Source organism: Rhinolophus sinicus, linkage group LG03, assembly GCF_036562045.2.
Source record: "Rhinolophus sinicus isolate RSC01 linkage group LG03, ASM3656204v1, whole genome shotgun sequence".
NCBI lineage: Eukaryota > Metazoa > Chordata > Mammalia > Chiroptera > Rhinolophidae > Rhinolophus > Rhinolophus sinicus.
Genome location: NC_133753.1, coordinates 122,731,335 through 122,751,224, shown reverse-complemented (window position 1 = coordinate 122,751,224; position 19,890 = coordinate 122,731,335). Strand labels below are relative to the sequence as shown.

General features: G+C 39.8%; 1 pseudogene; it reads right to left on the bottom strand.

Annotated features, from left to right (window-relative positions):
- Window positions 1-2,567: 2,567 nt before the first annotated feature.
- Window positions 2,568-15,891, bottom strand: LOC141570778 (ubiquitin-conjugating enzyme E2 C pseudogene; annotated as a pseudogene).
- Between the last annotated feature and the right edge of the window lie 3,999 nt (window positions 15,892-19,890).

Below are 19,890 nucleotides of genomic sequence, written 5' to 3'. Positions count from 1 at the left end.
AAACTCTCCCACTGCAAAATGTTGGGCCTTAACACAGATAAAGTCTCTTTCTGGTGAACTCCATAGTGCATTTGTTCTATGGAAGAGATGCTACATGATTTCCTGCTAGAAATCATGCTGGCAGACAGGCAAAGCTGAAACTGGACTAGCAGCAAAATTCTCTGCAGTATGAACACGGAAGAGTTTTGAATTTAGAGAAGCCAGTGAGTGTCAGCCATGCTCCATCCACAGTTCTCTCCTTTCCTAATCTGCCTCAGCCGCACTAGCTTCTTTGCTATTCCTCTGTTCCTGTCATGCTCTCACCTCAGGGCCTTTGCTGCTGCTTATTTTGTCTGCCTGGATGGAAGCTGGTCTCCTAGGTAATCACATGGCCCACCCACTTGCTCCCTTCTGGTCTTCACTCAAATGACACATGTTCAGTGAGGACATCCCTGGAGACCCTATCTTTTCTCTCATTATTTTTCTCCTAAGCTCTTATGATTATTTCATAGATTATGAAATGTGCTCATTAATCTTTTTCTTTCACCACTGTGTACTCCAAAACACGAAATTTGTTCTATAAAAGGGAGGTTTTTGCCTGCTTTGTTCATTGCTCTGTACTCCACACCTAGAATAGTGTTGGGCACATACCGTGTTTCCCCCAAAATAAGACCTAGCTGGACAATCAGCTCTAATACGTTTTTTGGAGCAAAGATTAATATAAGACCCGGTATTATATTACTATTATATTATATTATATTATATTATATTATATTATATTATATTACATTACATTACATTATAAGACCTGGTCTTATTTTACTATAAGAGATGCGTTAGAGCTGATGGTCCGTCTAGGTCTTATTTTTGGGGAAACACTGTGGTAGGTTTTTAATAAATATTGACTGAAGATATTGAACGATTGGCTTCTGTAGCTTTGTGCAGCTTCACTCTGGAGCAATTTTCATTCTAGAGCCTGGAGCTCAGCCTCCACCCTCCACTCACTTCCACCTCGCCTCCTCCATCTCCTGAGTTCTTAACTCCCTGGGCTGCCCTCTTTGAGTTCAGATGCTCCACATCTCTCCTTCCTCTCTCACCTCTGTCTCTTAAGTCACCACATAACCTTTTAAAGAGTTTTTGCTGCTGGTAAATACATAGAAACAGAGAGGATTAGCTAAAATAACAACAACAACAACAATAATAATAATGGAGATGTCACCAGTTATAATGACTCTCACAAAGTATAAATATTGCCCCTGGTTTCCAGCAAAATTTAGAGGGTCTAGGCTTGCATCTGGTTTTCTGTCTTCCTCTATTTCCTTATTAGTGGAGCCAATGAAAGATTTCTGTCCTTTTAACCTATTCTATCTTTCCGCTTTCTTTTTATCTGAAGTTCTCCAAAGTGTCCCATTCTTGTCTCTTCTACGCAATCCCTCGGAAAGCCCTGATTATCTTGTCAAGAGACAATACTAGATGAAAACATCTCAGGGACTGTATCTAATGCTGGTCTCTAATGTGAAATCCCTCCCTTGCTCTCCACCTGCTCTGACCCAGCAATTTGATTTCAAGGAATTTGATTTGCAAATGAAACAGCATATGGACACAGCTGAATGCACAAGGGTGTTTACGGCAGTTCTGTGCAGCAGGAAAAAGCTAGAAATAACCTAAATGTCCATCAAGAGAAACTGATTAAACAAATGATTAAACAAATTCTATGTTATAGAATTCTATTGCCTGCTTAAACCAGTGAGGCAGATTTTTGAGAAATATTTAACTATCTAGTCTCGTGGACTTGTATCTACAGAGATTAGCTTTGGAAAGAAAGGGGGGTGGGTGGGCTGCCTCTGAGGAGTTGCTAGTTCACTGTGTACTTCTTTCATTCAGGTCTTCTTTTATAGCCTTCAAGACACTTTTGTAAGTTTCCCAGTAAAGGTTCGCACATGTGTTGTTAGGTTTATTTTTAAGTCTCTAAGACTTTAGGATTCTGTTGTGAATAATATATTTTTTTCCTTTTATCTTTTCTTATTGGTATGCTGATAGGTGAGAATGTATTATATAAATGTGGTCGCTTTTGAATTCAGCACCTTTGCTGAACCGCGTTTTTAGTTCTAATAGATTAGTTCTAATGGAATACATGATATCCTTGTATTCAGTCTCTTGAATATTCTATGTAGACAACCACATTGTCTGTAAATGACAGTTTAGTCTCTTCTTATTCAGTCCTTCTTTTTCTTTGCTACATATTTGTTTTCCATTGTTTTGACTGAATTAATCAAGTATTCTGTACCCTCTTCCTTTCTTCCCTTTGTTGGCTTGGAAGTAATTATCACTAAATTTTTAGTATGTATACTTCATTATGTAACTTCATCCTTCCTTCCTTTCTCTTTCTTTTTTTTTGTTTAAAAAACCCCAAAATGTATTTATTTAATATATTCATGACAAGGACTCAACCAGAGACTTAATTTAAAAAAACCGAAAATAAAAATGATACCACAGCTTAAGATAATAGAGTGCTGTATAGAAATCAGAGTTCAGACCATCTGAGGGAAAAATAAAGACAACACAGGGAGACAGGCTGGACAGCCAGGTCAGGGCTCTTGCAGGGAAACCTACTCTGAGTATGTGTTTTGCAGGTTCTCAAAGGTTATATGTTTCTAGAATTTAGCATATGTGTTCAAAGGGCTGTTGTTGGGTTCTCCTAGCAGGTCCTGCATGGAGAGCAGGATGGTCCTGACGTCACACACACAGTGCTGACCACTTGTCCTCCAGGATGTCCAGGCAGACGTGACCCTGGTGTTCACACAGCAGAGATGACAAGGCGTGAGGAGCTTCCCTGCAGGCGTGCTGTGATGGTAACCACTGGGGAACTCTTGGGAGAGAGACCTCAGCCCTTCACAGGCTTCCAGCTGTTATGTGGATGGTCCCTACCCGTTTGAAGAGGTGGTTTGAGTCAGAGAAGGCAGGAATTCTCTGTCACCAGGGGATGGTCTTGAGAAGCATCAGCTCCTGCTGCATGCAGCCTCTTGCCCAGGGGCCGGGGCATCACCCCCACGGGGTCCTTTGCAGGCAGGTGTGGCTGCTGGTGGTTATTCTGCGATGCTATCCTGGTGGTGCTGGCAGGGACACAAGAACTTGGAGAACACAACTGAAACTCTTCATTATATAATTTCTAATACAATCTAAAGCTATTTTGGCCAGCATAATAGGGATTCAGAGGCAATAGCAGAAGGAAGGGTGTCCCCATCAAAGAGATAGGTATTAAAGGTTAAAGAGAATTGGTTTGGTTCACGTTACAGGTTCTTAAATGGTATTTAGGAAGGGGCAGTGCCTCTTTTCTTACTAAAGATGTTGCCAAAAAGGGACGAGGTCAGTGAGCAAGTTTCCCTGGGCATCTGGAAGGAAGCCAGGAAACCAAATTAGAGCAGCTGAGATAAGACTCAACTCAAATCTCTCTGGAATCCCCTTATTCTTATTTCCTCTTCTACTCAAGACCCTGCAGGTAAATCCTTGATTTCTCATTGTCTTAAATATGTTAGTTCTTCTCAGAGGTTCTTGAGGTTAGGCCGCTTGTCCTGAGCTTCTGCATTGTTCAGGAGACGGTGTCGGAATCTGTCAAATCAGAAAGTGTACAGCTTTCATTTGAGAGGAGACCTATGAAATGAAATGGAATACAAGTCTCTTCATAGCCCTAAGTAGAAGCCTGCTATGGGTATGGAGGTTTGGAAAGGAAGCAGTCACCTTGGGCTAAATCACTTTGTGTATTTGGGCACTGGACGTTCCATCATCTTTCCTGTGCTGATTAGAATGGTGAAGGTTGAAGAGTGTCTTTGACTTAGTGAGCTAAACCCAGAATCATAGTAATTGATTAATTGGGCTGAAGAGGTCTTAGATAAGATTAAATTCGTCTCATCATAAATTAGAGACTCTCTGTTGTATGTTCCTGACATTCAATGAAAAGAAGTAAAGATTCTTAAGGTCAAATTGTTTTATTACAACAAGTCCTGCCTTAACTGGAGAATATAGCTCCTTCACTCCAAGGCTTGTCTGCAGTCTGAAAGTTTATGGAACTAATATTTACTTGTAGTAATAATATGTGTTTATTATAAGGAATTCTATAGTTTCATGAAACATAGATGCCATGTTACACGTAAGCTGTAAATGACCTACGTATCTAGCTTTTTTCTCTTTTCCTTCTTTGTTCTCCTAATATATAACTATATTCCATAAAACACTGGGAGGAGAGAAATCAGTTGTCTTGCTCTTCTTCCCTCCAGCTACTTCTATTAGAATAAAGATGCCCCTGGCTGCTTCTGATTCAAATCCAACTCAAAGCTTTGTTTCTTCTAAATGTTCACGTTAGGCACATGGCAGGTGTTCAATTCATACCTGTTGATTGACTGAATTGAAATTGATTAATTCTTTTTAATAAGGAACCTGGAGATCTGCAGGCATTTTCTCTGGTGTTTTACGTGAGGATACGTCTGCCCTGCATTTGGAGTAATCATCTCTGCTGGACACAAACTCTGAGCCATGTGGTGAAGATGCAATTTCTTGTCCTCAAAAATATACTAGACAAGATTCTCTGGCTCTAATTAAACTCTCTTTTCTGAGTTTAAATTAAAGCGAATTAAATGCAGGCAGTAAAAGACATTGAAGAGTTACTACCATGTAGGCTTTTTTTTTTTTTTTTTTTTTTAAACCTGAAGTTTTAGCCAATAATCTGAGGATGGAAAAGAGGCCACAGATTAAACTTGACAAGCTCAGGAGACTGAAAATAACCACATAAGATGGTCTGAACATAAAAATAAAATTGCTAACTAAAAGTAGGTCTAGGCCAGCAGTCACATCCTTGGTCTGTAGCTTCCTTGACAAAGTCAATCTTTACCTTACGTGAACCTGCCTATTGTCTTTTTGCATCTAAGGTAACATGCCCTTGGAATATCAGAGTAATCCCTTTTTTCCAGACCCCACACCAGAGCAGGAAACTACAGAATACCTCATCATCTTGTTCCCAAATACCATCTCTATGTGCTGTAAAACGCTATTAACTATCCTGTACCCACCAATGTAAAAGAAGTGTGTGTCTTTCCATTTTACTTTTTACCCAATCCCAGAGATTTCCCTGCTTTGCTCTCTCCCACCGCCTTTATCTACAATGAATGGATTTCATGTAACCCTCTTCCCTTGATTCTAATGTGTAAAATAAGTTGCAAAAGGGTCATTTTCTCAATCCGTTGAGACTTTGCTTCCCGACAACTGTCAGTTTGGCTCAAATAAACTCTTACCAGTTTTCTCTTAGGCTGGATGGTTTTTCATCAACAAATCTTATGAAACTGAATGTCATTGAAATAGAGGCCCCTGCCTCTTCTGCTATCTAGGCTCTTGTTTGTTTCCTCAGTTGGTGACATTTCCTGTGGCCTGGAGTTGCTGTTGACAGCAGAATCCTTCAGGGCGGCTGGGTATTTTCTGACTTGTTTTGTCCAAAAGCTCTTCTACCCCTGAGAAGACTGACAGCAAATAGACTTCTCTCTGAATAACGTGTGTGTGTGTGTGTGTGTGTGTGTGTGTGTGTGTGTGTGTTTCGGGGTTCAGGGTCAGGGGGTGGTGACAAGCTGACAGTCCTCAGAATTTCTGCAGTAACCAGTCAATCCTCTGTACCTTGGATCCTGCTCAACCTACAGTAAAACATTTAGGAAAACTTCAGAAGCCTCAATCACTGTCCAAATGGAGCAGAAAAGCTTGATTTCAGGACTGGGAGGCAGTTTAAAAACCTCTCCAAAGAAGTGCTTCTGTGAATTAAGTGTGTATACAATAACAGCTGATGTCCATTACTGAAATGGAAATATGAAAAAATCAATTTGTTTCTGTTTAGAAAATATTTCTCTTTCAATTTTTGAAATGAAGCTTGGGAAATAAGAAGTACTTATTTTTTTCAAGAGCTAGATGTGTCAGAGTGTTAGCCTATAAACCCAAGGAGAAATAATTCATTGATTTGGATAGAATTAAATAGAATTTATTTGAAATTAATGACACGTAAATTACCTGAAATCTTAATCTATGTATGCAAAATCATGTATAGGGTTTTGATGGAGGCATAGAGGAAGAAGGCACCAGGTGAAAAGAAGTGCCACTGGTTAGTTGGTGAATGGCACTGGCTTTACACTATGAGTTGGGAAAACTAGTTATCTGAAGGCAGTGGCTAGCCTGTGTCTTTTTTCCATTTCCTGATGTTCTTGGTGAATGTCGGGTGGAGAGACTCTCTGAACCACAAAGGTTCTGAAAGTTGGGCTCTTGGCAGGCTGAGGAGCCCCAGGGATTACCTGTCACGGGAAAGAAAGAGGAAATCATTGATAATATCGCGTATCCAGCAGAACTTCAGAGTAATGAATGTTTTGCAATTTTTTTTTGTAAAAAAAGTTAATTTAAATAATACAGAGGAGAGAAAGCAAAAAGTACAAATCTCTTTTAAAAGTCTCATCACCCAGATAAAAGCATTTTTGACATTTTTAAAGATGGGAGATACTACAGCAAGATTATATGCTGGGATTGGTCCAGAAGAGAAGAAATTGATGATGCAAGTGAGGCAGATGCAATCTTTGGAGCTTTGCCCTTGTGAGCCGGTGAGAGAAGATGGGATCTAGCATACAGTTGGAGGAGCTTGGCTTAGACAGGAGTGTGGACAGCTCATTTAGAGACATAGGTGTACTAGTTAGGGTACAGCTTATTAGATGTCATAAACTAATCAGTTGTTTATTTCTCCCTCATGTCAACAGTCCAGTGCAGGTCAGGCTTCTCCCAGGCAGTACACCTCCAACTGGTGATTCTAGAACTGGAACTCCTTCAATGCTGTGGCTCTGCTATATTGGAATCCTTCACATCCAGCCATGCAGGTGGGGTCAAGGGACATTTTAGGGGCCAGGCATGGAAGTGGCTTGTATTACTTTCACGCACATTCCTTTGGCTACTATTCATGCTCTACCCCAGTGACAAGGAAGGTTGAAAAATGTAGTCTTCTTGTGTTTCAGGAAGGAAAGAAAGAAGGAATGAGCTTCCAGTGAGTCTCTCTCATATTAAGGAAAGCAAAACATAATGGATGCAAATGATCTTTTGTTAGTAGATATGGTTGTGGGAACATGTGGAAGTTCTCTTCATTTCTCAAGAAATAGGAAGAGAGGGAGTAGGAGGCAGGAGAGGTAATGGTTGGAGGAAAGAGGGAATTATTGTAAAATGGTCATCTAAGTGGGTGGAGAGTAAATGCTCAGGGAAATGTAGTAGAATACTCACCAGGGAACTGCAGTGAAGCACTGCTGGTCAGCAGAATGAGCAGTGGGAAGGTGAGCTGGAAACAAGCCCGCTCGGCACACACGCATCTGTCTGTCACTCTCTATGACAGTCCTGACCTTTGGAAAGTCCTAGCCACTGCTTCATATCTGCCGCCTAAACATCACACAAGTTCCTGTTTTGGTTAACTCAAACCAGAAGACCTAGTGGAAAAGGAATTCTGGGAAATAACAGTGTCTAGCCTTAGTCAAGGTAACAACAAAGCACAATCCAGGGTACGTGGCCTTATTTTTCACCAAAGCATCTATCCGTAACTATCCGGAATATTATACATGTACTTCTTTATCAGTTTTTTTGTTTTCTTATTATTATAGAATTTAACTCTGTGAAGATATTGGTTTGCTTTGTCCCCTGCTGTTATCCTCAGCATCTGGAATAACGTCCAACATTGAAAGTATTTGTTGAATAAATGAATGATTTTTTGTACATTCTTCCAGATGTCTTTCTATGTATGTCTATATGCACAACTACACATAGATAAAGAAATAAAATTTTACAAAAATGGCATCATACTTTACACTTATAACTCTGTAACCTTTTTGTTGTTGTTGTTTTCACTTATCTCAAAGTCATGGACCTATTTCAGTAACAATAACTATTGGTCACTATCACATTTTTAAATTGTTATAAAGAATTCCTTCATGTCTTTCACAACCTAATTAATGAATTACATTGATGTACTTAATTGGTCTCCAATTGGTAGACATTGTACTAGTCTGGCTCTGTGTTGATAAGGCAAGCTTGATGGAAACCACATAATGTTCTCGATTGGATTCTTTGAAATAAAACCAATGACTTTTTTCAATATAATCTCAGATTCATTAATCTATGCAAGTATAACTTGGACTTTTCCCCAGCCACAGTGTTTGTTCTTCAAGGGTTACTTGTGAGCTAGAGGCTATGGTGGGTGGGATATGGCATATACTCATCAGAAGGTTCCTATCAAACACCAGACTAGGCAGAGATGAGACAACTTGTATTTACTGAGCGATGAGGTCTAAGGCCCATGAAATTTAAAACTTGGTGTGCTTAGACTCACAAATGCTCAGATGCCTATGTACCTTATTCCTACAAGTGTTCTCCATTCCTCCATGAATAGGATATGAAAGGGATAGGACAATAAAAGATGTTGCTTACGGTATAAGTGTTTTGAAGTAACCATTTGGAGCCCAACCATACACAATCCCCTCCTGAGACTTACAGCTGGAGGTTTCTGTTGGGGAAGTAATTACATAAGAAAGCTCAGTGAGCTTTCAGGCATGGGGATTCAGGCATGGGGAAGCACAGAATCTTTTTGTTGCTTGTGAAAATATCATGGACGTGCTTCTAAATCAAGAATTTACAATCTTAACAGCATATCTGAACCATCTAGTCCTCACCACTGTCCAATTAAAGCAAGTCTCTGGGAAGGGAGCCAAGACATTGGCCTTTGTGAAATCTGAAGAAAGTGAGCATGAAATTCACCACTAGTGATGCATTTCTCCCGTTTCCATTTTGCTTTGAGTCATGGAGTCTGGGGGCCTCTGACTGTGTGAGGCAGGGGAGAGCTATTTAAATACACAGTCAGGTGGTATCGGTGGCAGCTGTGGCAGCAACCTGGTCAGAGTCTACTTATGGGCTACCCGTCGGGATCCTGCTGTCATCCACAGCTGGCCAAGTGGGAGCATGGTCAGCTGAGGTGTGGAGAAGCAGTCTCCACAGTGTGGCATGCCCCTGGGCTCATGCCTGTGGCCTGCCTAGGTGCCCTTTAGCTTTGTGCTTTCTGCTGTCACAGGTGGCTGCTGGGGCTTCAATATGCAAACCTTTCTAGTAAAGAACACATTAAGTGTGTAGTGCTTACTCCCTAGATGGGAGCCACTGAGGGATCTTGTGAAGATCATCTTGTAATGAATTTATAGAAATGTTAGTGTTTGTATGTTTCTCACATAATTGTCCTAAGGTTTGGTTGCGTTTTCCCTAAGTGAGAAAAGTATATTATCATAAATATATATAGTATGATCCCATTTTTTATAAACTAAGATTACCAAGCTTAAAAAAATTGTGAGATCTTTGTATTTTCATGGAGAAAGACCTGGAATGAAACACATCATGAGGTAGGGGTAGGGAACAAGAGTGACCTGAGAGATGGGTAATTAATTTAACAGTTTTGAATTGCGTTAATAATCACAAAGAGCACATTAAGTTTGTAATTTTAGAAAAGGGATTTCAAACTTTTAAAAAATATACAATGAGATTTCTCAATCTCTTTGTGCTCGATATAAAACTCAAGTGGAAGGAGGGCTTCTTACAGAAAAAGATGATAGAATCTTGTTACTGATGTCACTACAAAACTAGCAGTGTTCATTCATTCATTCAGTGAATGTTAACTGAGCCACTGCCATGTACCGGGTACTGTCCTGGTGTTATTCTAGGTGCTTGTGAAATATGAATGGCTAATGAAGCAATTTGCTGCCTTCTCTTGAGGAAGGGACAGATATTACTAAACAAATGATATGTAAGTCGGGTAATGAGAAGTGGTGATGGAGAAAGCTGCAGCAGACATAGGGATATGGGATACAGGTGGTGGTCAGGGCAGACCTCACCCAGGAGGCAACACTACAGCAGAGATTTGAATCAAGCAAGGGAAAAGCCATGGAAAGATGGGGGTTAGGGAGGAGTGAGGTTCCAGACAAATGGAACAACGTGTTCAAAGAGTAACAAGAAGGTAAAAGGGCTCAGGAAATGTAAAAGAGGGAGAGGAGATCGGAGAGCTAGTCATGGCCCAGGTGATACAGGTCTTAATGGCTGGTAGTAATGGCTTGGGGTTTTATTTTGAATGTGATATGGATCAGTCATCAGCGTCTGTGCGTAGGGTGACATGATCTGATAAATACATCCAAAGGATCACTGTGAATGCTGTGTGAATAGACTATTAGGGGACAAATGTAGAAGTCAGTGGCCAAGTAGTACATGTTTTATTTGTCCAGACAGAAGGCTTAGGAGAATGTTGACCTCTTTAATTTTCTGGAAGATACTCTCTATTACTTTGGTACCTGTTCTTTGTTGTTGCTGGGCACGAGGAAGACAAATACAAAGGGAAGTCCCTATGAGGCCACAGGCGTGGATTGATTGAAGGCCCTGCACGTGAAATAGCTTGCCTGAGTCTGAGCCACTGGATCATGTAATTTATTTCTGCCTTCTGGGCTTGCTCAAGACAAGTCCCAATTGTATCACTTCTGATACCATGGAATGCTTTTAACTTTATGACTTGGTATATCAGATTATGCAAACTCTTAATTTATTCACAAATAAATTAACTTGGATTCTTAATAAGAGGAAACGTATTTAAAACCGATGTTTTATTTTACTTTTTTTATTTTTATTTTTTACTTTTTTTTATTAGTTTCAGGTGCACAAGACAAAGTACTACTTAGATGTTTAACATTTATATCCTTCGCCCTGTGTGAACCCCCTGCCCCATCCACTATCCCTCTGACATCACACAGAGCCATTACATTTCTACTGTCTCTATTCCTAATGCCTAATGCTGTACTCCGCTTCTTGTAAGTATATACATACACATACACACACATACATATATATATATATATACATATATATGTGTATATATGTGTATATATATATATATATATATATATATATATATATATATATATATATATAAACTTGTATTTGACATTCATTATTGTTCAGCTTCAGCTTCAGGTGTACAGTGCAGAGATCAGGCATCTACATCATCCCTGAGGTGGTCTCCCTAATGAGACAAGTGTGCATCGGGTACCCTACAAAATCTTTACAACATTATTGATTACATTCCCCAAATTAATTTTCAAAACCCCGTGGCCATCTTGTGGTTACTGACTGTTTCTAATCCCCTCACCTTCCCCCTTATCTCCACCCCCCCGCCCATCTAGCAACCCTCAGTTTTTCCTCTATGTCTCCCAAACTGTTTCTGATCAGTTCATTCACTTATTCTTTTCTTTAGATTCCACATATAAGTGAGATCATATGGTATTTGTCTTTCTCTGTCTGACTTATTTCATTGAATATAATGTTCTCTAGGTCCATCCATGTTGTTGCAAATGGTAAGATTTCTTTCTTCTTTATGGCTGTGTAATACTCCATTGTATAAATGTACCACAGTTTCTTAATCCAGTCGTCTACCAATGGGCATTTCAGTTGTTTCCATGTCTTGGCTGTTGTGTATCGTGATGCAATAAACATAGGAGTGCATAAAGTTTTTTGAATTAGAGTTTTGGATTTCTCCGGATAGATACCTAGGAGTGGAACTGCTGGATCATAAGGTAGTTCCATTTTCAGATTTTTGAGATACCTCCACACTGTTTTCCATAGTGGCTGCTCCAATCTGCAATCCCACCAACAGTGCACAAGGGTTCCCTTTTCTCCACATCCGCACCAGCACTTGTTTGTTGATTTATTGATGATAGCCATTTTGACTGGGCTGAGGTGGTATCTCATTGTGGTTTTTATTTGCATTTCTCTGCTGGAAATCGATGTTGTATGAAGGAGTAGAGATAAGGTTTGAAGTAATAGTTACCAACAGTCTAACTGCAGGCAAACTCCGTAGCAAATGTATACATTCTTCTAGAATAAATAAATTAGGAAAAACCCTTAGACGGATCCTAATATTATGATACTGAAAGGCAAAATCCCTGCCATAACAAACAAATAAGGGATCATTCCCCTTATTATCATGGAAACAACTATAATAAAGCGAAAATGAAGTGTAACTGTTGAGCAGAAAAGTTGCCAAAGGCAATTAGGTGCTAATTGGTTATAGAGGAGGAAAATAGGGTAATTAAAAAGAGAGTTGAGGTTGGTATTCAAGGAAAGAGATCGATACCTTTAAAAAAATGTTCACAACCCAGATGTGGTCCATAGGATTTTGTGTGTTTGTTTTTGGATATTGTACAAACCCCAAAAGGTTTTGCCCTGAGAGAATCCGGTGAACTAAGCATCTGCTTTCTGTGGCCTGTAACTAACTCCAGGGCTCAGAGACACAAAAGCGCTACAGATCAAGCCCTGGGGCATTGTGAGTGTCCTTTCCAGAAGTCAAGGCTGTAGCTGTGATCTGAGAAATGCCTGAACTACGATTTCTCTGACAGACAATGACTGTCTAGAGCGTGCTGTTAGGCAGCCACCCTTCCCTGAGTGGGGTCAGACACCATTTTCTCGCAGCAACGCATTAAGCAGTTGACAAGTGCCCTATTGGCTGATGCAATGCAGGAGAATGGAAGGAAAGTGGAAGGATAAAAAGGCAGCCAGCACTTTTAATGAATCAATATCATTCTCTCTATAGTTCTCAAGAAAGCCTCTGAACAAGTCGCAGGGTGTTTATGCTCCTAAATAATGTACAGACAGTGGCCTCAGTCACACATGAAAACTGTGCTATAACTGGCTTGAGAGGAGAGGGTCAGAAACCAGGGGCATCCAGTCCTGTGCCAGGCTGTGCCATCAACCCCTGGAAAGACCCAGAAAAATCATTTGACCTCCACCACTTGGTTCTTTCTGTTTTATCAAGAGACGGTGGGCTATGCTAAGCGTGATCCATTAGCCTTATGCCACTGTTGGAAAATAACAGGCTATAACAATGTCATAGAAAACTGAGACTTTCATCTTTTAAAAAAATGTGTTTAAGCTTGTTTTAGTCCCACAGGGCTTTGTTCACATGAGATATTTTCTTCAGAATGCAAAGGCAAAACACATACCGGAGTTGCCACTCAGGTTGAAATGGGCTGACTGCACAGAATGCACCCCTCAGCCTCCTCCTCACTCACCTCAGCAGATACTAAGGGGGCTCTGAGGAAGTGAAGATTTAGAACGGTTTGAAAACCACTCTTTTACAGATGAGAGAGAGCCCTGACACTGAGAAGGAGTAATTAATCGGCTTGCAGCTAGTTAATGGAAAGCTGTGATGAAAACCTAGGGCTCTTGACCTCTGATCTAGTGATCACTGTTAGACACCAGATGATGCCTTTGATGAAGATTGGCAGAGTCTAGAAGGCATAATCTGGCTCCTTGAAATGAGCCTGGGTCTTGTGTTCCCACAATATGTTTTCTAACTAACCTGAAAACCCTTCAGCTACAATGAAAAATGCTAGGTAGAATATAACAAATATTGTTTCAAATACAAATTTGAGCTCATAAGAAAAAGTGAATGTATTTGTTTGCTACAGCTGCCATTACTAACTACCACAGACTGGTGCTTAAGCAATACAAATTTATTTTCTCATAGTTTTGTAGGCTAGAAGTCCAAGATCAAGGTGTTGGCAAGGTTGGTTCCTTCTGAGGCCTCTCTCCTTGACTTGTAGATGGCCGCCTTTTCACTGCGTCCTCACATGGTCTTTGTGTACTGTGTTTCCCCGAAAATGAGACCTAACTGGACCACCAGCTCTAATGCATCTTTTGGAGCAAAAATTAATATAAGACCCAGTATTATTGTATTGTATTGTATTGTATTGTATTGTATTGTATTGTATTGTATTGTATTGTATTATATTATATATTAGACTGGGTATTATATTATATTATATTATATTATATTAAAGACTGGGTCTTATATTAGATAAGACCCAGTCTTATATTACATTAAAATAAGACCAGGTTTTATATTAACTTTTGCTCCAAAAGACACATTAAAGCTGATGGTCCGGCTAGGTCTTATTTCAGGGAAACATGGTATGTCTGTGTTCGAATTTCCTCTTATAAGGACATCAGCCATATTGGATTAGGGCCCACCATAATGACCTCATTTTAATTTAACTGCCTCTTTAAAGACTCTATCTCCAAATGCAATCACATTCTGAGGATACGAGGACCAGAACTTCAACATGAATTTGGGAGGTTTGGGGGTCAGACCATAACAGTGATTTCCTAGTTCCCAAAACTAAAGAGAGACTGAAAGCACTCTGTGTTTGAGCTGATATGGCAGATGCCCTGAGTGGGGTGGAGGGATGAATGTCTCCGCAACAGAGGGCTTTGGCCCTCATCAGAGACAAGAGATGAGTCTTGAACCTAAGCAAGGCAAAGTGTTAGAACCAAGGTGTTCAAAGCTCTGTACCCTCAGTGAAAAGATAGGCTTGAAATAATTTACTCACTATCACAGAGCGATGACAAGAAAGTCTATCTCAGCTTGGATTTTGGTGGGAAAAGGGAAGGCACTGTAATCTGTAACCATGAGCCTGTGTCTCATACGGGCTTAGAGTTAGATTTGATACTGTCAGTATAGCTCAAGAAGCTTTGTGCTTAGAAATTAATAATTTCTCAGGTAATTGGATAATGATACCCTTAATTTGTCAACCCCTAGTCTAGAACAATTTATATAATACTATTTCTGAAAGTTGGTAGATATGGCTTATAAAATCATCTGGTCCTAGTGAATACATGTGTGTGGGGGCTAGTGGTGGTGTTAGTAGTAGTAACAGTAGTAGTAAAGTTTTATCTACAGGTTCAGTTCATTAGTGATTATGTATCTATTAGGTATCCTATTCATTCTAGAGACAAAATTAATACTTTCAGTAATGTTTCACTAAGTAAAATGTTTATTTCATCTGAGTTTTCAAATTTGATTGGAATATCATTTTTTACATGCTATTATAATTTTTATATACTTGAACCATAGAATTTATTTTCATGTCCAATTTTTCATTCCTAATGATGTTTATTTTTCCCCTCATTTTTGGGGTAATCTTGTTAGAAGTTTAACATTTTCATTAATATTTTCCAAAAGTTAGCTTTTGGCTCTGTTGTTTTTTCCTATTTTATCTTTTATCTCTTTCTTTCTTTTTTTTTTTTTTTGAGTTCACCAATTTTGGCTTTCAATTAAGAATCCAACTTGATTTCAATAAGATTTGGAGTATCAAATATAAACATTTCACTTTTATTTCTAATCCTTGTTAAAAGTATCTGTTATGTAGTTATACAGATTTGGAACCAGAAGTACTATTAGCAGTCATATCTTATACAGAGTACTTCTTTTGATAAAAGAACCTTAATTTCCATTTTGGAACCTCATTTCTCTCTAACTCTCAACCAAGGTGGTTTGGAAGGAGTTGATTCTCTCCTTCCCTGCTCTGGGGGTGAACATAGAACTTGGACCTGGCCAGTTATCATGTTCTATCTCTCTGGCCTCATTGAATGGCTGACAGAGGTTCCTTTTTTTTGATGAGGCACAGTAGTATCAGTGAGAGCAGAAATACCTTTCTCCCCTTTTTTTATAATGACCAAGTGAGAACACTCAGATTGACATCCACAATACAACCTTAAATAGATTTGTGCTTTCTTTCTCTAGTCCTCCTTGGTCTGTAGCAGGAATGCCCCTCACTCAGTAGCAGGTAGACATGGCCATGTCACAACACCCTGCTTCATGGGGAGACCTTGATTGCCTTTCCCACCACTGATTTGAACCACATCCTTCCATTCTTCACCCAGAGCATCAGTAGCAACTCCTGTGGCCATACGTGTCTCATAAAATGTACGAAGTTTGTGTTCATCATCCACATCAATGAGTTCCTGGCAGCCAGTGGCTGGGAAAGAGATGTTCAGCTTCATCGTGACGCAGCTGACTGCCTCCGAGGCACCAGGCAAAAGAGGCCAGGACTCTTTCTTTAAGTATTGGTAGAATGGTGTCTTTTTGTCCTTGGACTTGAACTTGGAAAGATATAGGGTTGAAGCTACCAGCAGCCATCTTGCCTGAATTTGGAGGCTGACAATACAGTTGCCCTGGAGTAGAACTGAGCCAAGGATTGAGAAGAGACCAGGTCTTGGTACTAAGCTGTACCTAGAACCATTTAAGTACTCCTGGACATTTCATTTACATGAAGCAAACAGCAACCCTTCTTCCTCCCCAACACACACACACACACACACACACACACACACACACACACACACACACCCTGTTGATTTTTTCTGAGCCAATTCGATTTGGATGTTCTTCCAGTTGCAACCGAAAGATTCTAACCTCTTCATTTGAGAAACAAGGGAACTCAGACTCAGAGAGATGAAGTGACTTGGCCAAATCATTCAGTGAATAGATTGATGACAGAGACAGGACTAGGGCCCAAGCCCTGAATCTGAGCATTTTCATCATAGTCTTAGCTGAGTGCATGTGTAAGTAGTTTTGGAAGCCAAAAGGGGCTCCCTTCAGGTTTGGTGGCAATGGTAAGGTGTTCATTGTTAAGTATAGAGTTGTGGAGCATTATGATGAGAAGAAAAATTGACCATCAAATCTATTAGGATGTTGAAGTTGAAATAGTATTTTAGGAATAAGTAAATAATTGTTTAACTAAATCAGGTGTGCAACTAAAAACAGGGCCATGAGTACAAGGATGGTGGAAAAATACATAGGTTTGTTAACTCCAGCAGGTGTAGACATAACATAATCATCTTGTTCTTTGCAAAATATAGAACACAGAAACATATTCTTTGCACACATTTGGAAAAAGACCAGCTAGTATTATGGTTATTGTGAAAAAAATGGCTGCTGAGGTACCAAATTTGGTCATTGAATTAGGAACACTGTGAAACTGTCCTGCCCTAACCAACCCCTGTCACCCACCCGAAGTCTCTCTCTCACACACACCAACACACACACACACACATACACACACACACACACACACTCTCACACCACACAAGTGCAGATTATTCTTATAGGAAACTCACTGGAAACCTGAATACATTCAAAGAGAAAACAAAGGAGGGTGGGGTTGATTCTATTAAAACATGTAAATATGTCAATGTGTGTTTAAGAACCTCTCTGGGTATGACCAACTCTGTTTCTGTCAGTATAAATAAAATTAACATTACAGATTTGATTTGCATTGTCCAGGCCCCTCCTATTACTTGTAGGATCCAAGGCAGACATAGAAATGGAGCCCTAATATCATATTTAAACAATTCAGAAATTAAAATTAAGTGACTGCTAAGAGTGAAACATGTGCTGTTGTTCTACCTTGGCATGAAGGTAAGAGCCAGGTTCAGTGTTGGAATTCTCAGACTTTCAGGAGTTCCATGCCAGGATGTGGCCTCATGAGGCCCTCATCCTTGGCCCCCATTTCCCCAGGTTCAAGCACCCCCATCCCATAGCCCAGCCCATCATTCTTTCTCATCTCCAGCTCTGTCTCAGGGTGGGAGGGTCCTCTCACACACGTATGGATACCCAATCTACGTATCTAACTTCTGTCCTCACAACCCCTGGAAAGAGCTACACTTGGGCCGCTGCTTGGACCTAGGTGTGCGCCTCTTGGAGGTATGGTTTCTCTATGGAGAAACAGACTGAGGAAAAGGTCTGTGCAGTCTCTGGAGGCAGGCTCAGAGAGGAAGATTTCTGGATCCAGTGTAGAAGGAGATGGTCTTTCAGGGCTGGGGTGTAGGGCCTGGGGCACCTCCCCTTGGCATATAGCCTCTTAGCCCTGAGGAGAGGGTACTGGTCAGACCATAGCATTCCTTTTGCCTGAGCCTTCAGTGATGCTGGTTTTGCCTCCTCTACTCCTCCACTGGCTAGTTTTGTGAGAACTGGCTCTTAGACAGGGAATACTTAGATGGAGAACACTTAGCAGGGCTTGCGAGTTGACTGGAATTGTGGCAATGCTAAAAGCCTGTTGATTTAATAAACCTCTCATCCTACCAAATAGGGTGAAAGGGAGTGAGAAAACAGACAGATGACTTTGATACTTCTGCAGTTTTTGTTTGCATAATCTCTTCTCTTTCTGAAAACAGATATTTGTGGTTAAACCAGTGGACTGGACAGTGTCCTTCCAGGACACTTACTCTACAAATACCTCACCTAACTACCCTGACCACTGACTTCCTTTGGCTGCTTCATCCTCACCTTTGAACTCTTCTCTCTTCCCTACTCTACCTCCCATGTCTGCGTTTTCTGTGGCTTTTGACATCCTTTTGGTGATCTTTGGAATTCACCTTTGGATCACAGCAGTAGCTGTGATCTTCTTTGTGCTGTGGACTCTTCTATACTGTTCCATCACCTTATCGTGTGCTAAGAGGTCGCTGGACATCATTCTGAAGCTCCACTCAGCTCCACTAGTTCTAACCAGATTTTAGCTTTGTTCAGTCTCCTAGCTGGTGCATGAAACATGGATTTACAGGTATAGAAACATTTATATATTTGTAGAAAAGGACATTAGGAATTATCTGTAAGATTATTTAAGCATCATTTGGATCAAGGTTCTTATTTTATAGAATAGAATTTGAGCCTCACTGAGGTCTTGTGAAAGTCACACAGGCCACCAGGAGCACAGTTGGGGCTTCTGACACTTACGCCCCTGCCCTTCTCATACCCCATCAAAATCTGACTCCCACCATCATACAGATTTTTCTCTTTGCTGCCCACCTGTAATTACTGGAACTGGCCTCCACTTCCAGCATTGTATTTCTTGTTTTGTTTCTACTTATTTGCTCAGGGTTGTCTTGTATATTTATCCTGCTAGTCTATGCATACTAAAATAGATCTGTGATTTGGCTCATATTTAATTTTCTTTCCTCTTAATTTCAACCTTCTGAGGAGAAAAAAAAAATTGTTTTTTAATTTCAGAAGTCAGTCTGTGAGTCCAGCATGGAGATCTGAGAATAACCCAAGGATGTTCAAGCTGTTTTCTTCTCAAGGGCCTCAGGAAGTGGGAACATGGTGGAAAAGGTGATTAGATGTTCATTTCTCTATTTCACTATTAAGTTAATTAATTATGTGCTATAGCCAATTGCAGTCAAGGATATTTTTTGTGTTTCTTTTCCCAAAATTGTAACAACCCCCCACACATCCACACATGAACCAAATAAAAATGACATCATCTTTTACTGAATAATCAGATCATCTTTGCAAAGAATCATGAGTTCCAGGACTGAGAGCAATTCATAGCACATAGAAAATTGTTTCTAATGTGATTTAGTTTGTGTGTATGTTGCATTATTGAGAAGGGTACACAATTTGTTATGTAATTTATTCAAATCAGTCAGTTAGAAAATATATTTTTTCTTTGCCTTCTATGTGACTCAGGAGTTGTCCATATTCTGTGTACTTTATCAGATTTGTTTTTGCCTTCATGGGACTTGCAGTTTGGTTCACTCATATCTTAGTCTCCTTTTCAGATACATAATAGGCATTGGATAAATGAAATCAGTAAATAAATATATGGTAGATTCAGTTACTAAACCTAGAAAGTAGATAATATGAAATATTTACAGCCAACATAGTACATCAGTTGGTAAACTCATTAGTGAGGCAGTTAATGTAAAGAGAATTAATGGGATTTTCAAATTTAGATAGAGGAAGAATGGAAGAATTAAGACAGGCTAATTTTTTATTTTATTACTTGTATAATTCTGGGATAATGGGTTGGAAAAATCTTTACTGCTCTATATGTCATTTCAAAGTTCTTGGTTACATTTGTTGATAATTTGTGTCTTTGTACAATTTGATTAAATAATGAGTGGGCATGTAATCTTTCTTGACATAACATCTGTTTAATATTACATTTTTATGCTCTGCTGTCCACACCAAAGGGCATCCTGACATTTACTGAGCACCTGTGG